The sequence below is a fragment of the Trichomycterus rosablanca genome, chromosome 14 (genome assembly GCF_030014385.1).
Source record: "Trichomycterus rosablanca isolate fTriRos1 chromosome 14, fTriRos1.hap1, whole genome shotgun sequence".
NCBI classification, from domain to species: Eukaryota; Metazoa; Chordata; class Actinopteri; order Siluriformes; family Trichomycteridae; genus Trichomycterus; species Trichomycterus rosablanca.
In genome coordinates this window covers 29,971,701-29,989,801 of record NC_086001.1, presented here as the reverse complement: position 1 = coordinate 29,989,801, position 18,101 = coordinate 29,971,701, and the positions used below count along the sequence as shown (strand labels likewise).

The window sequence follows — 18,101 nt, the reverse complement described above, 5'->3', positions numbered from 1 at the left end:
CTTGTTTTGCCGATCGTGTTTGCGCTCCTTATTTCTGAATCTAACCGTTACCGTGTATAGTCCTTGTTGTCCTCCGTTTACTGTTTAGTTTATCCGCTGGTTTTGCACTCTACATGATTTTGTACACTGTTTTCACCCTTTTGATATTAAACTTTCCCTGATTTATGTTCTGTGAGTGTCTGGTCAGTTTCTGCCTCGTGACATGTTGGTATTTTAATTAAAATATAAAGTATGTAAACAATCGCAATTGTCACATTTCTAACATCGGGTGTAAACGTTCATGCGAATTAACCGAATTAATCGTGAAAATCTGCCAGCCCTAGACTAAAATATATATAAAGGGTGTAAAATGTAAATGCTTTTTAATCAGTTCACTTCAATTATTTAAGTAATTATGCACACTTACACAAAATGAAACATTTTTAACCAGTTATGGAATATTATTAATGTTAGAATGTGCAATACACACAAAAACAGATGTAACTTATTTCAAACAACATCTTTATTTACCTGACCTTGCTTATTGAGCATAACAATAACAAAATATTAATGACCAGTAGGCCTGCTCTGCCTGAAAAATATATGCATTGTTCATAACAAATTGCATATTACATTCTTTATAAAACTGGGTACCGTAAAAGCAGCAGTGCCATTATGTTGCCATTATACTGCCAGCAGTGCCAGATGTGGTTTCAGATTTGTTGTGTTTTTACCCGAGATCGTCGCCCCAGATGGTGTACACATCGTCTTGTTTTTCACGACGTGAAATGAGAAACGTGAAATGTGTCCATATATATCGTCTCTGCACTTTCTCCCTGTTGACATTGTGGAGTTAACCTAGTTCCATGAGTAACGACAGTTCATAGGCTAGTCTGGTCTTCCCGGGTTTAGATCAAATTTGTGCGAGTGTGGTCTTACAGCGGTACTGCAAAAGAAATTAGTACTGATAGGATGGCTACCCGGCTTGTCCCGCCTCTCCACATACGCTAAAGTAGTTATGATTGGATCTCTCCCTAACTCTCCAAAACTAAATCAGTTCTGATTGGATGTCGTCCCTGCCAAACATTTTTGTCTCGTTTTTATTTGTTGACGAAAATGTCAATTACACAAAATGAGTCTGAGACCATGATTTATGGTGGGCTGGCTGGTACATGTATGAATTATCTACCCTTGTGTTAAAACTTATTCCACATGCTTATAGTTGTAGCAACTAGTGAAAATGCTTCTATCTTGCATTTCTGCAAAGTAAAAAGGATTTCCATTCTTCATGATTCAGCTTTTACTGATTTATAATGAAGAACAGCGTATTAGATCCAGAAAAAATGCATTTCCTCTAGTAATACTGTTTAAAGCTTACAACAGACATGTTTATATTTGTTTTAAAGCTACGGTCAGTCAGTAGCCAGTTTTTTAAATGACTGAAAAATTTGCCATTGACCCCTTTGGGTACAAAACAAAAATGTTCAAATTTTTCTGGTAAATAGGGTTAGTAGTTCTACAACACTAGCTTTAGTTACAACAGTGTTTAGGTGTAATAAGTCAAATGAGATGGTTTTTTTAATCTGCATCCTTTATTTTTTTTTTATTTAGCAACATACAGAGATGTATAACAAGAAAAAGTTCTGAATGATACTAAAGTAAAGTGGCAAAAGGGAACATGAAACATTTTAAACTCATCAGTTTTGGTCTACTGTAATGTTTTTATAAAGCTATAAAACTACTTCCACTGACCAAAGTACACAGATCTCACACTTCTCAGAGACAATGTTTGAAGCCCAGGTTAATAAGACCTGCTAGTTAGAGAAGGCTCACTTGTTAGTTAGTTTAAGTCTAAAACTGGGTGTGGCCCGTACGGGGATCGAATCGAATACATACATGTATATATGAATACTATTTGAAAACTACTATATATGACACTATTTGAAAACTGGCGCACAAACTATTGTTTGACCATGCTGGCTAGCAAGAGACAGAATCATAGATTAGTTGGGGGTGGGTTGAATAGTGTGTTATCTGCAAGCATATGCATGACAAAAGAGGACTGATAGTGCTCTAATGGTTATGTAGAAGGAGGGGGTATGTCCTGAGGATCTCAGATTTTCAGTCAAGCTAGTGTTAAGAAGGTAAATAATCATGGAATGTCATGAAAGATGTTGGTTGTTCCCAGTCAGCTGTGTCTAAAATATGGACTGAGTACAAACTAAATGGGAAGGTTGTAAAAGGGAAGCATACTGGTAGACCAAGGAAGGCATCAAAGCGTCAAAATGAGAATGAGAAACAGGTGGGCGGAAAGTGGACTCAATGTCTGTGACCGAACTGTAAGAAATCACCTAAAAGAAATGGGCTTTACATAAAGAAAAGCCAAACAAAAGCCATCATTAACACCTAAACAGAAAAGAACAAGGTTAAAGTGGGCTAAAGAAAAGCAATCATGGACTGTGGGTGACTGGATGAAAGTGATCTTCAGTGATGAATCGTGAATCTGCATTGGGCGAGGTGATGATGCTGGAACTTTTGTTTGGTGTCTGTCCAATGAAATGTATGAAGATAACTGCATGTAAAGTTCCACAGTGGTTGATGATATGGGCCTGCATGTCAGGTAAATGCACAGGGGAGATGGCAGTGTTCAATAAATGCCAAAGTCCATATTGAAATTTTGGACACTTTTCAGTTAAAAGGATGTTTGGTGATAATGATAATGCATCTTGCCATAGGACAAAGGACGTGAAAACTTTCCTTCAAGAAAACATATAATGTCAATGGCACGGCCTGCAAATAGTCCGGATCTCAATCCAGTTGAACATCTCTGGTGGAAATTGAAGAAGATGGTCAATGACAAGGCTCAAACCTGCAAAGCTGATCTTGCAACAGCAATAAGAGACAGTTGGAGGCAGATTGATGAAGAATACTGTTTGTCATTAGTTAACTCCATGCTTCAGAGAGTTCAAACCGTTATGAAAGCCAGAGGTGGTGCAACAAAGTACTAATGGAGTCATTACAGAGACGCACTTATAATTTAATGGGACTCCTGCACCTTTAAGCAGCGACTGCTGACGTCATAGTCACTGCAAATAACTTTGACCTTGGCTAGAAGCCATGTCACTTTTACGGCAAAAAGAACGCGGGGTAGCGTAGTCAGTAATGTAAATAATAATAATAAATACAAATAATTATCTTGCAATATAATACAGAAGCATCGTAGTGACAGTAGTGACGTTTATATTCTCAGTTGTTTGTAAATGTTTAGCGATTATATTACAGTGTTTAAGTTACAAATTTACCGTAATTCCATAATTAAATACGTTTGTTATCGCTACTATAGCAATTAGTATCTTTACACACAATGCTAACTCGTTAGCACTATTTTACGTTTGGTTACATCTCATATTGTACCAGATGTAACACTGTAACTACAGCTATATGCATGTACTGTATTAAGTTTTTTATTGTTTTTATTATGTAGTTTTACTCCATTCTGATACACACAGTGTATCATACAGCTAGAAAGCAAATAAAACCGACATAACTGTGTTCTGGAGGGAGTTGTCTGTCTAGTCTGTCTTAAAATACACTGTAAAATCCTACATAAACTGCATCTCCCAAAATGCATGCTGATTTTGTGACCCACAAAGTGACCCCATCCCGCCAGTAGATGATGTTTAAACATAATCCCAACATGTACAAGAAGAGAAAATTAAGCAGAATAAAAAAATTTAATGAAAGTGAATACAAGTTTGTGCTTTAGGAAGAGAAACCGGTGCATCTCTTGTGTTATGAGGCCATGTCTGTGGTAGAGGAGGACAATATAAATGTAGATAGACATTATAAATATACTGTATAAATTTGACAATTTGACACCAAACACAGAATTCAGCCTCCAAGAAAAACAGCAGACTGCACTCACAGCAGGATAAATTACAATTGACCCTTTCAGGGCCACCATAATGCTGATGTGGCCCTTGGTGAAAATAAGTTTGACACCCCTGCACTATAAGGTGGGATAATTAAACGTAAATGTGAGTATTTCTTTTAACAAGGGAGCCTATAGATAAACACAAAGAACAAAGACTCATGATGATAGAACAATGCAACACAGCCCTCCATTCACACCTTCTCATGTACATTCTGGTTGAGGACGGTTCATTATTTGCTAAGTGGAAATCATCTAAAGACTAGAATTTTGGAGTGTAGATCTAGAAGTGTTAAAGTAAGAGGCTATTCATTTATGAAAACTTAGCATTTATAATATAAAGAATTCTTGCAAACACCATAAAGACCAGGGTAAAATTCTTTCACTTGAAAGTAAAAGTTGTTCTGTGTTTATTAAAGTAGATTAAACTTGAATAAAGAACAAAAACAGATTCAGATCTGAGGTTGGTACATTACACCACATTACATTTGATGATTAATAATCATATTCATACCATCATGTACATTCGAAAACAGTTCTAGTGGATATTAGTAGAAAAAGAAAGTACACATAGCTTTTTCTGTACATGTAGTAGTGGAAAATCATTTTATTTTCTCCTCTGAATGCGCTGGTGTTTTTCAAGACGACTTCAGTCACAAAATCATAACTTCTGTGTGACCGTACTGGTGTCTATTAAAAATGCTGCTTCCAGTAAAACTTCATCTGCACTATAAGCAGCAATATAGGTCATCCTCTTATGTGAATGCGCTGGTGTGGTGTACCTAAAGGATATTCCTTTCACTAAAGTTCTTTTCAGACAGGGAACAGTGATGCGAACTCTCTCCTGTGTGAATGCGCTGGTGTTGTTGGAGAACACAATGTGCAATAAAATACTTCCCACACTCTTAACAGTGATGTAGTTTTTCTATGTGAATATGCTGATGCCGTTTGAGCAGTGATACGGTTTCTCTCCTGTGTGAATACGCTGGTGTTTTTGGAGGTTAACCTGTTGAGCAAAACTCTTTCCACACTCTGAGCAGTGATACGGTTTCTCTCCTGTGTGAACACGCTGGTGTACTTTTAGGGCACTACTTTGAGTAAAATTCTTTCCACACTCAGTGCAGTTATGCGGTTTCTCTCCTGTGTGAATACGCTGGTGGTTTTGAAGGGTACTATGTTCAGCAAAACTCTTTCTACACTCTGAGCAGTAATATGATTTCTCTCCTGTGTGAATACGCTGGTGTTTTTGAAGGTTACCCTGTTGAGCAAAACTTTTTCCACACTCTGAGCAGTGATACGGTTTCTCTCCTGTGTGAATACGCTGGTGTTTTTGAAGGTTACCCTGTTGAGCAAAACTCTTTCCACAATCTGAGCAGTGATATGGCTTCTCTCCTGTGTGAATGCGCTGGTGTTTTTGGAGCGTATTCTGTTGAGAAAAACTGCTTCCACACTCTAAGCAGTGATATGGCTTCTCTCCTGTATGAATGCGCTGGTGTTTTTGAAGGGTACCCTGTTGAGCAAAACTCTTCCCACACTCTGAGCAGTGATATGGCTTCTCTCCTGTGTGAATGCGCTGGTGTCGTTGGAGATGACTCTGCGTAGTAAAACTCTTCCCACACTCTGAGCAGTGATATGGCTTCTCTCCTGTGTGAATACGCTGGTGTTGTTGGAGATTACTCTGCGTAGTAAAACTCTTCACACACTCTGAGCAGTGATGAAAGTTCTTCATGTTTATGCTTTGATAAGACTGTAGAAACTGTTTCCTTGGAAAGCAACAGAAACTAAGAAACAAGTCGATTAATTAGAATTACTTTTACTACATTAATACCACAATAATATTAAACTCTTCACCTAGTAATAAAAACATTAAATTCACTTCACGTCTAAGTGAGAATCTGAATTCAAAGAACATCAGGATAAAATACTTATAAATACTGCAGATATTAATAATTAAATAACTATAAATAACTTGATATAAATAAAGATATAAGAGATCTGACTTTCTCAACATCAGTCCTGCACCAAGCAAATCTAATCCAGTTCATGACAGGACTAATAATTAGCTCACAAGTGTAAATCTTTGGTGTGCTGGGAGTAAAAAAGGCTTCATAAATCACCACAATTATGAGCATAAAGCTATTTTAAACAGTCTGAATATATTAACCTGATAATATTAAATAACATCATAAAATAAAAACAACAACAAATGCAACATAAATGTAAAAGAAACAAACAAGAAAACCCTTTACCTTCCTGTTAGAATCCTGGCAGCCACTTTAACAAAGCTGGTGTCTCCAGCAGGTCGTTTCTAATGAAGAACGTGCAGAAGATCCTTCTTACCAAGTGACTCAGCTACAGGTCTAGAGTTTAGTCCTTAAATAGAGCTGAGGACAAAGACCCAAGACCAGTTCAAAACTCTGCATTGGTCAATCATCAGACAACCATTCACACCTTCTTGTGTGAAGTACTAGCTCATTATCTATGGAACGTGTGCAAATGAAGTAGATGGAGACACAAAGCATGATGGGTGAAGTCAAACTACACCTATTTATCTCAGCAGAGAAGTTATTTACATTTAATCCTAAACACAAACAAGGAATTGAAAGGCTATTCTGTAAAGTGAAATGACATGAACTTAGATAAAGCTTTTATGATAAGAATGTAAGTCATGTAAAATGCTGTATGTAAATTTGTGTGAATTAGTTTCTACTGTATATGAGGAACAATAAGAAAACTAGAAGAGGAAACACCCACCTATAGATTTATCTGTATTTATGGTGTAGAAATATTTACTCTGCACTTGTGTGTCTGTGAACTGTTTGATTTACTACTGCGGTCAAGCCTCCACTTCAAAATGCTCAGTCAAATCAGCTCCCACATTGTTTGTGAAGATGTGTGTATACTAAACATTACGGTAAAAGCGTCTGGCGGAACTATTTAGGATAGAATTTCAGGCTTTAAAATAAAAGGTTTGGTAATAACTGGACATTATGATTTTACTTTAAATTTAAAGTCAAATAAAACTTAATCTCTTATTGTTACTAAAAGGAATTCTCTTGTTTTCACAGAACAATTCCACTTCATAATGATAGTACACAACATGTAGGTTACAAATACATTCTAGAAATGTGACAATATAAAAGGCCTTTATTTTAAAGTTTAAGGGTACGAAAAAAAATAGGGTTTAAATCAGTGGTGGGCAATTAAATTTTCCAAGGGGCTACATAAGAAACTGGGACTGTTGTGGAGGGCCGGACCAATAAGGTGAACTTAATTCTAATATCTTTATCCAAAGTGATTTACAATACAGTTACAGTATACAGTCTGAGCAATTGAGGGTTATGGGTCTTGCTCAAGGGTCCAACAGCAGCAACCTGGCTGTGGTGGGGCTTGAACCAGCAACCTTCTAATTACTAGTCCACTAACCACTAGGCTACGACTGCTCACTCTTTATGAGAAGCAGTAGATTGTACAGTTCTTATAAGCTGTTAATGTTTAGATGTTACAATCAGAAAATTAGAAGTAGGCAGAGTAAAAATGTTCTTATATTTCTGTTTAGTATCGTAACAGCGATTTAGAGCCTAAATTCTGATCCTTAACCAGCATTACACCTGACTTCAGTTAATAAATACTTCAGAAGTTCATGTCTTGTTAAAAACTCCTTCTGTTCACATTATGGTGAAGCTGGAAACACTCACACACACGTAAATCAAAACTTACGGTAATTTAAAGATATAGCGTTCCCGTCAAAATCAATCCTGTTGTAATGCATGTTTGATGTACGTTTATTTACATCTAATTTTTAATTGCCACAAACCTCATGCGGGCCGGTTGGGGATGTCTCGCGGGCCGGATGTAAAATGACGATTATAAAATGACTAATAGTTTAATGATAAAATATTACTAGCTGTAATACCAATGTAAACAAAATACATCACAAAAAATGAAAAAAATACTGTAAAATGAAAGTATATTATTATTAATAATAAAAGATTCACTAGTAGTACTGATCGATCATTTGCCATTTCACCAATATCTGTGACACCCTGGATTCTGGGCTAGTTTCAGCTTCAGGGTTGATTTTAGACCAGACATTAGGCTGAACCTGGCAACTCTCGCGATTTTCAAATTGGGTTACTTTCAAAATGTGTCACGGCTGTCTAAAAGCTTTCATTACAAACCGTACAAAATGTTTTTAATAAGGATTTGCGCTCACATACCTATGAACAAGTTCTGCTAGTTTTAGCATGTGAAGGACGGGTTTAGACAGACTTTGAGCTGGATATTTGTGCTGGACTTGGCATCCCTGGGTGGAGTTGAATTGTTTGGCGTTGGTTCCAGTCACTGCTGGAGGTGACCAGACCGAGTACAAGTACAGTCTGTGTTCCTGTAGTTATGAACTGCTCTCATTCTCAGCAGTTTAAACAGGATTTGAATGGAAGGTAAAGCTCTTATTTTCAGGTTTTATTTCCTTCCCTTTATTAATCTTTATGTTTCCTCAGTGAGCTCGTATCACTGCTCAGAATGTAGAAAGTGCTTCAGTAAATCCAACAGTTCACATATTTCTACACCATAAATACAGATAAATCTATAGGTGGGTGTTTCCTCTTCTAGTTTTCTTATTGTTCCTCATATACAGTAGAAACTCATATACAGCATTTTACATGACTTACATTTACATTTACATTTTCAGCATTTAGCAGACGCTCTTATCCAGAGCGACTTACAGAAGTGCTTCTATAGTGAACATTTCATTTCTCAAGTTTAGGTAAACAACAGTCAATGAACACAAATCTGCTAAAACCTGTTAAAAGGCTTTTTTTTTTTTTTTTTTTTTTTTTTTTTTTTTTTTTTTTTTTTTATAAATGGAAAAGAATGGAACAAAATGTTAGTAAATAAGTACAGTCAGCCTAAGTGTTTAGTAAAAAGGTGGGTTTTTAATCGTTTTTTAAAGACAACAAGAGACTCAGATGTTCGGACAGACACAGGAAGTTCATTCCACCACTTCGGCGCTAGAACAGAGAACAGCCTTGATGCTTGTCTTCCTTTAGTCCTGGATGGGGGCTCAAGTCGAGCAAGACTAGAGGCTCGACTTAAATTCTTATCATAAAAGCTTTATCTAAGTTCATGTCATTTCACTTTACAGAATAGCCTTTCAATTCCTTGTTTGTGTTTAGGATTAAATGTAAATCACTTCTCTGCTGAGATAAATAGGTGTAGTTTGACTTCACCCATCATGCTTTGTGGCTCCATCTAATTCATTTGCACACGTTCCATAGATAATGAGCTAGTACTTCACACAAGAAGGTGTGAATGGTTGGCTGATGATTGACCAATGCAGAGTTTTGAACTGGTCTTGGGTCTTTGTCCTCAGCTCTATTGAAGGACTAAACTCTAGACTTGTAGCTGAGTCACTTGGTAAGAAGGATCTTCTGCACGTTCTTCATTAGAAACGACCTGCTGGAGACACCAGCTTTGTTAAAGTGGCTGCCAGGATTCTAACAGGAAGGTAAAGGGTTTTCTTGTTTGTTTCTTTTACATTTATGTTGCATTTGTTGTTGTTTTTATTTTATGATGTTATTTAATATTATCAGGTTAAAATATTCAGACTGTTTAAAATAGCTTTATGCTCATAATTGTGGTGATTTATGAAGGCTTTTTTACTCCCAGCAAACCAAAGATTTACACTTGTGAGCTAATTATTAGTCCTGTCATGAACTGGATTAGATTTGCTTGGTGCAAGACTGATGTTGAGAAAGTCAGATCTCTTATATCTTTATTTATATCAAGTTATTTATAGTTATTTAATTATTAATATCTGCAGTATTTATAAGTATTTTATCCTGATGTTCTTTAAATTCAGATTCTCACTTAGACGTGAAGTGAATTTAATGTTTTTATTACTAGGTGAAGAGTTTAATATTATTGTGGTATTAATGTAGTAAAAGTAATTCTAATTAATCGACTTGTTTCTTTGTTTCTGTTGCTTTCCAAGGAAACCGTTTCTACAGTCTTATCAAAGCATAAACATGAAGAACTTTCATCACTGCTCAGAGTGTGCGAAGAGTTTTACTACGCAGAGTAATCTCAAACAACACCAGCGTATTCACACAGGAGAGAAGCCATATCACTGCTCAGAGTGTGGGAAGATTTTTCTATGCAGAGTAATCTCAAACAACACCAGCGCATTCATACAGGAGAGAAGCCATATCACTGCTCAGAGTGTGGGAAGAGTTTTACTACGCAGAGTAATCTCCAACGACACCAGCGCATTCACACAGGAGAGAAGCCATATCACTGCTTAGAGTGTGGAAGCAGTTTTTCTCAACAGAATACACTCCAAAAACACCAGCGCATTCACACAGGAGAAAAGCCATATCGCTGCTCAGAGTGTGGAAGCAGTTTTTCTCAACAGAATACACTCAAAAAACACCAGCGCATTCACACAGGAGAGAAGCCATTTCAGTGTTCAGAGTGTGAAAAGAGTTTTACTCAAAGTAGTGACCTTAAAGTACACCAGCGTGTTCACACAGGAGAGAAACCTTATCACTGCTCAGAGTGTGGGAAGAGTTTTGCTAACAGTAATGCTCTTAAAGTACACCAGCATGTTCACACAGGAGAGAAACCATATTACTGCTCAGAGTGTGGAAAGAGTTTTATTCAAAGTAGTGACCTTAAAGTACACCAGCGTGTTCACACTGGAGAAAAGCCGTATCACTGCTCAGAGTGTGGAAAGAGTTTTGCTCAACAGGTTAACCTTAAAAAACACCAGCGTATTCACACAGGAGAGAAACCATATTACTGCTCAGAGTGTGAAAAGAGTTTTGCTTACAGTGATGCTCTTAAAGTACATCAGCGTATTCACACAGGAGAGAAACCATATTACTGCTCAGAGTGTGGAAAGATTTTTGCTTATGAAAAGAATCTCAAGGTGTTCGCGAGGTGTTGGCCGAAGAAGGGGGGTAACACCGCTGGTAGATAAGTGGCACGGCGCTCTCCAGCAGTTTATGCTGGTCAGCGCCATGCCAGCTACCGGGTGTGATTTAATTGCGGACTTAAACGACTAAATGTAACGGCGCTGTCACCAGCCAGAGTGGCTGGGAAGTGGCCGTTTATAAACAGCGCTCCAGAGGGCTAAACGCGACGCTGTCACCAGCGCTTTGCGCTGGGAGGGGGTTGCGTTCCTCTGGGCGTCCCTAATGGATCTCAAGGTGGCGGCGGCACGGCGGCAGCGGCTCGGCGGCGGCGACCTGTTGGCGACCTAATGGCGGCGACCAGGCGGCGGCGGCACAATGGCGGCGGCACGGCGGCGGCGGCGGCGACCTGGCGGCGGCCCAATAGCGGTGGCCCGGTGGCGGCGGCACGGCGGCGGCAGCACAGTGCGGCGGCACAACCTAGAATTAAAATAAACAAACATAAAAGGGCACCGCAGTGCCAAACAAACTGAAAGAAAGAAAAAAGAAAATGGCCAACAAAAGCAGAAGGTGCGACGGCTGCAGCTCTGCACCTCCTCCTTAAATAAGGGAAGGCACAAGGCACAGCTGCAGCCCGTTCGCCCTAACGAGCTGGCCAGGTATTTAAATGAGCAGCTCGTTTCTGCTCTGTAAGGCCTGTGGTGTCAGGGAGAGATGGCACATACCCCTGACGCCACAGAGCCTAACACTTCAATTATCAAATGTACATGATGGTATGAATATGATCATTAATCATTAAAAGTTATGTGGTGTAATGTACCAACCTCAGATCTGAATCTGTTTTTGTTCTTTATTCAAGTTTAATCTACTTTAATAAACACAGAACAACTTTTACTCTCAAGTGGAAGAATTTTACCCTGGTCTTTATGGTGTTTGCATACATTCTTCATATTATGAATGCTAAGTTTTCATAAATGAATATGTGACAGGTTGTCTCCCTTCCTGCCACCATATGGCACTGTGCCAATTAATGGAGTGCCTGGTTTGAGGGGCGGCATAATGCATCATTAGATAAATAGAGGGGTGGATACACCTGTCGCTCCTCTTCCCTCGTTTCTTTCCGGTGGTGGTGATCTGTTTGGCGTGGCCGTTCCAGGTGCACGATCTTCCCCATTCAGGTAATGCATTCTGCTAGCCTCCCGCTGTTGTGTGTGGAAAACGGGCGTGTTGGTAACGCGATTTCTGCTCATTATAGCGTAATTGGCTGCAGTGGCCATGGGGGAACGCATCGCTCCACCGGAAGCCCTTCTTGGGTGCGCTTGCCTGTCTGCCGGTAAGTTCACTTGTGTTACAAGCTGTGGCACAAGCCTTTGATCCCCGGTCTCTCGTGGGCGTCACTGTAGCGTCGCGACGTGGTATGTATGAGTTTATATTTTTATGAATATTAGTTTATTTGATTATTTTAACTTGGGTACTAAATTATCGTGGTATGCCTTTCTTGTAGAGAACGGCGTAAATCGTTGGTTTGTATTCAGCTTTCCCTGGATTCATGCTGCTGTTTTGGCTCTATTTAATAGTGGGATATGTCAGTCGCTTCATGGTGACTTCAGCTTGTCTGTAATAACACTGGGTTGCTGAATAGCCGTGGTGACGGCTAATGAATGTGTCCGTCCTGAGTAAAAGGAATTAATAATCTACAGGGCATTGCTACGTCTTCAAAATGGCCGATGGGTTTTAATTAAAGGACATTCTACTGGTATTTTAACATGTCTTATGTGTTAAATGTAATTGATTAGTTAATATCTTTATGTAGTTTTTGGTACATTTGTATGTCATTTAATTGTTTCTTTTCACACCAGTCTGGCATAGCTTTTTGTTTGGTATATTGTGATTGTGTTTTTGTGTGTTTGGTTAGGTGCTGTGGCTCAGGCGGCAGTCCAGTCCTTGGTAGTGATTTTTCTTCACATTTCTTTTTTTGCAGGGTGAGTGTAGTGTCACGGTGGTTGATTTAATAGATTCTTGATATCTTTGGTCTGCCCTGGCCGCCTGGTAAGCCCCAGCAATCCTTTCTTCTAATTTATTGGTATTTATGTTGGGTAACTGTGTGTGTGTGTGTGTGTGTAAATTTGATTTCTTTTGTTAACTGTTGTGATGTGTAATAAAGCCTTTGTGGTTAAATTGAAAACCGTCTCTTGCCCCGTGGTATTATTGAACCTGTGAGATCTTGTATGTTAAAAGTTAGAGACTTAGAATTTCCTGTGGATGAGATTACCCCAGGTGGCGTTGTCGCAACAACCTTATATTTGCCATTGCCCTTCCCTTCGCCATTCTGCCACATATATACAAAACAGTTACATGTGCAAAAATATAAAATAGAATAAAATATTAATAAAAACTGCAAAATAATAACAATAAAAATTATACACACACAGAGAGAGAGAGAGAGACACACACACTCAAACTGATCGTTATTACTACCTCATTACTGTACATATTATAATTTTTATTATTATTTTGCACTGTTTTTATTAATATTTTATTCTATTTTATATTTTTGCACATGTAACTGTTCTGTATATATTTGTTCTTTCTCATTGTTATTTTTATTATTTCTCTCTAACTTGCTTTGGTAATACGAATGTCCTTATTTGTCATGCCAACAGTGGTGTATAAAGTACCGGAAGTCCATACTTGAGTAAAAGTACAAGTATCTTACCAGAAATTTACTTTAATAGAAGTAAAAGTCACCTTTTAGAATATTACTTAAGTAAAAGTCTAAAAGTATCTGATGTTTAATGTACTTAAGCATCAAAAGTAATTTGATATTAAATGTACTTAAGTATTAAAAGTAAAAGTAAATGCTGTTAGTATAAATGGAAGCGGTCATTTTAAATATAAAGATTGTTTTTTTTAAGCCAGTAAACCACCTTAACAATTAACCTGTTTTTTTCCTTTCATCTGAACATTTGTGCCAATTCATGATCATAATCATTGTTCACATCACCTGTTTGAAATCATGACATTATTTAGTTGTTTTTTTAACTTATTACTAGCCCTAAATGTTCCTGTTCCAACGTTTTTAGAATGTGAGTCGATGTAAATGTAAGAAACACTGCATCTATTTTATTTGCAATTTCTATACGGTCCCATTTTTTTTATTTGGGTAGTATATTTCAATAACAAAAAATAATTTTGGCATAATTAATTTAAAGCAAAACTCAAGAGACTTTAACATGTGTGGCACTTTTATCCCTTTAATGATCTGTTCAACCATTATTTCAAATCAAAATATTTGAGTAAAATAATCTGTATTTAAATAATCTTTTTGGGCTGTATCTACTCACTGAATAGCATGTCTTAAACTAAAAAAATATTGGTATTCTTACTTTAAGAAAACACCATTTCTAACTTGAAGCCAACAGCTGAAAAATCATTAATAATAAGTTAATAATAAGTTGGATAAATTGAGTTCTTGTTGAGATCATTAAAGGGTTAAAGACGTGCTGCATGTTCCTCAGCACCATGAATCTCCTCTGCCGGTCTAATACAGAAGTTATCTGAGGAAATATCTATCTGTAGGTGAGTTTTTAAAAATAATGGACGTGTCTTCATGAGTTTTGCAGTCAATGAATTCCAAACAAATGTAGTGAAACGTTTTATTTGTGGTTCGAATGTAATCGGTAAAAATGGTAGGTAGATATCTGAACAATGTTAATAATATGAAAAAACCGCTGATGCTGCAGCTTTACTTTGTTAATCATTGTTAAGTTACATCAGTGTGTTGGACGGGGAGCTTCTGAAATCTCCATATTTGCGGGTCTTTGGGTGAACGACACACTTTTAGAAAACTCCGATAGCTTTTAGTGCACGTTTGCACATGCGCAATAATGTGTTTAACCACCGTCTAACTTACAAGCGCAGATTCACCAAACCAGCGTGCAGTCCGTCACACATCTCACATCATTTACCTTCATTCTGTAGTAACGAGTAACGAGTTTACATACAGCGAATGTAACGGAGTAAAAGTACACAATTTCTTTAGAAAATGTAGTGGAGTAAAAGTGAAAGTTGCTGAAAATGTTTATACTCCAGTAAAGTACAAATACTTCAAAAAACTACTTAAGTACTGTAACGAAGTATTATTACTTCATTACTATACACCACTGTCTGTATCTTCACTGCTGAGTTCAATGTTCTGTAACATGTCAGGAAACGTTGTGCCTTCTTTCACCTCATATTACTGACTTCATACACAAAATGACGAACAAATGTGAAAATAAACATCCATAAACCTTCATATATTCAGTGAGTTTATTTATCTATTATTTAATGTTATAAGATTTTGAGGCTTGTTGATCCTGGTCATCCATGTTCTACACTTCTCATACAGCTGTGTGGATCAACAAGGGCGGCACCTCAGTGGAGTTCATCTAACCAGTCACACACAGATACCCAAACTGCATTGTTAGAGAGAGAGAGAGAGAGAGAGAGAGAGAGAGAGAGAGAGAGAGAGAGAGAGAGAGAGAGAGAGAGAGAGAGAGAGATCTGCAACAATCACTGAAATGTGAAATTGAGATGTAATGTTTCCTGATTGGATGGCGCCACCATCATCCCTCCTTGTCGCACCGACGACATCTCCTGCTAAATAAAACAAGAAGAGATGTAAGAACATTCCAGAAGCTGTAGTGTTTGGACAGATGAGCATGTAGAGCAGCGTTTATCAGGTAAAATACACTGATTGTGGAAATGTTACCTGGATTTCTTACACGTCCGCTCAGCTACACACTGGACTACTGCGCTGCTTCCTTCTCAAGAGCAAAAGATACGTAGCTGTGGTCTGATCAAACTTCCACTACACACACACACACACACATCTCTTTTAGATGGAGCTCAAGAACATCAATATTAATAAATGGCATCTGTGTTGGTGCAGATACAAGTACTGAAATGTACCTCAGACACGAGCTGCTTGGTGCTTTGGTTGGACTGTCTGAACATCACAGCCATCTCGGTGATGCTCTCCTAATCTAGATGATCCAGCTGAGACACAAACACACACACAGACACAAATATATGAGTATGTAGGATAATAAAGATACAATCTTCTGTACGGTGGATCTCCATCATGTCACTGTACTACGTCTAGGGTGGATGTTGCATGTGCTGTGCCATTCCACAGGGCTGCTGTACCCCTTCATTACCCACTCATGATCCAGCAGATGCTCCACCTTTATACGCCGCTCTGGAACCACCTACAGGACAAGATACAAGAACTTCAGGTGAAGAAGCCCACAGATAAACACACACCCGCTTTGCTCACATTAAACACACCATAAACACACACCTGCAGCATTTCCTTAATCAGCAGTACAGAACCAGGAGACAGCCAGTCAGGAGTGTCATAATGTCCTTTCTGAGGAAACACAGAGCAAAACAATCACATCTGATCAAAGACCATCACCACAAGCCATTACTGTTACTTTTACTGTATGTTTAACATGCTGCTGAGCATTAAATAATAGATTCAGTTTTATAATCGTAACAAGACGTGTATGCCAATGGTGTTGCATTGTAGTTTCAAGACTTACAGTAATTTGTTCATGGAGCTCCACAAAGTTGTCACCATCGAACAAGAGGTAGCCACACAGCATGTCATATAGGACAACACTTAAGCTCCAAACATCTGCCTAAACACACACACACACACACACACATATATATATATTGTTAGGCTCTGTGGCATCAGGGGAATGTACCATCTCTCCCTGACGCCACAGGCCTTACAGAGCAGAAACGAGCTGTGCCTTTAATTACCTGGCCAGCTCGTTAGGGCGAAGTGGCTGCACCTGTGCCTTCCCTTATTTAAGGGATAGGTGCAGAGCTGTAGCCGTCGCACCTTCTGCTCTTGTTGGCTGATTCTTTTTTGAAGAATCAGCTGCCGTCGAGCCGCCGTGCCGCCGCCACCTAGAGACCCCATTATTGCGCCCAGAGGAACGTGACCCCCTCCCAGCTACCGCTGGTGACAGCGTCACGTTCCGCCCTCTGGAGCGCATGAGCAAATGGCCACTTCCCAGCCACCCTGGCTGGTGACAGCGCCTTTGCCTTTAACTTTTGAAACCCGCAAATCAATCACACCCGGTAGCTGGCATGGCTCTAGCCAGCATAAGAAAGCGCCATGCCACGCAGCTATTGTCGGTGTTACCCCCCCTTCTTCGGCCAACAGCGCGAGGTGTTCCATCTCGCGAACCCACTCTTTGCTTCAATAGCGCCGGGAGCGAGTCTGCCACTAGCGCCGCTGTGGCAGGCTGTTAAAGCTCCCGGTCGGGAGGCAGGAGCCCTGGGTTCGCGCCTCGCGCTTCCCCTTTTCTTTTGTATGCTTTTTTTTGTTCCTTTTCAGCCCCCGACGTCCGGCTGCCTTCGGGATTCCCCGAAGTGTTTTTTGTTATTGTTATTCCTTTTATTTTATGTATATTATGTTTATGATTTAATAAATAAAACCCTTTTTAGTTAAACCTCCGCATCCTTGGGTCCTTCCTCCCCACCTCATAACATATATATATTCATTGTCTTTTTTAACCATGCTTTACCCTGGTCAGTCCCCTCATCCAGACCTCATAGAATAACTCATGAGGGGACTGAACACCTTGGATTTGGAGACTTTCCAATTGAAGTTTATCAGGAATAACCTGGGGACACACCCCACACACACCTACAGTGATGTAGTTTTTCTATGTGAGTTTGTTGATGTTGTTTAAGATTACTTTCATGAGCAAAAAACTTTCCACACTCTGAGCAGTGATATGGCTTCTCTCCTGTGTGAACATGCTGGTGTTTATGAAGGTTAACCTGTTGAGCAAAACTCTTTCCACACTCTGAGCAGTGATACGGTTTCTCTCCAGTGTGAATACGCTGATATACTTTAAGAGCATAACTGTAAGCAAAACTCTTTCCACACTTTAAGCAGTAATACGGTTTCTCTCCTGTGTGAATACGCTGGTGTTGTTTGAGGTTAACCTGTTGAGCAAAACTCTTTCCACACTCTGAGCAATAATACGGTTTCTGTCCTGTGTGAACACGCTGGTGTTGTTTGAGATTACTCTGCACAGTAAAATTCTTTCCACACTCTAAGCAGTGATATGGCTTCTCTCCTGTGTGAATACGCTGGTGTTGTTTGAGATGACTCTGCTTAATGAAACTCTTCCCACACTCTGAGCAGTGATATGGCTTCTCTCCTGTATGAATGCGCTGGTGTTGTTTGAGATTACTCTGCGTAGTAA

At 38.9% G+C, this 18,101-nt stretch overlaps 1 pseudogene; it reads left to right on the top strand.

Moving 5' to 3' along the window:
* Positions 1–18,101, top strand: part of LOC134326286 (zinc finger protein 850-like) — a 226,344-nt pseudogene that overhangs the window by 203,264 nt on the left and 4,979 nt on the right.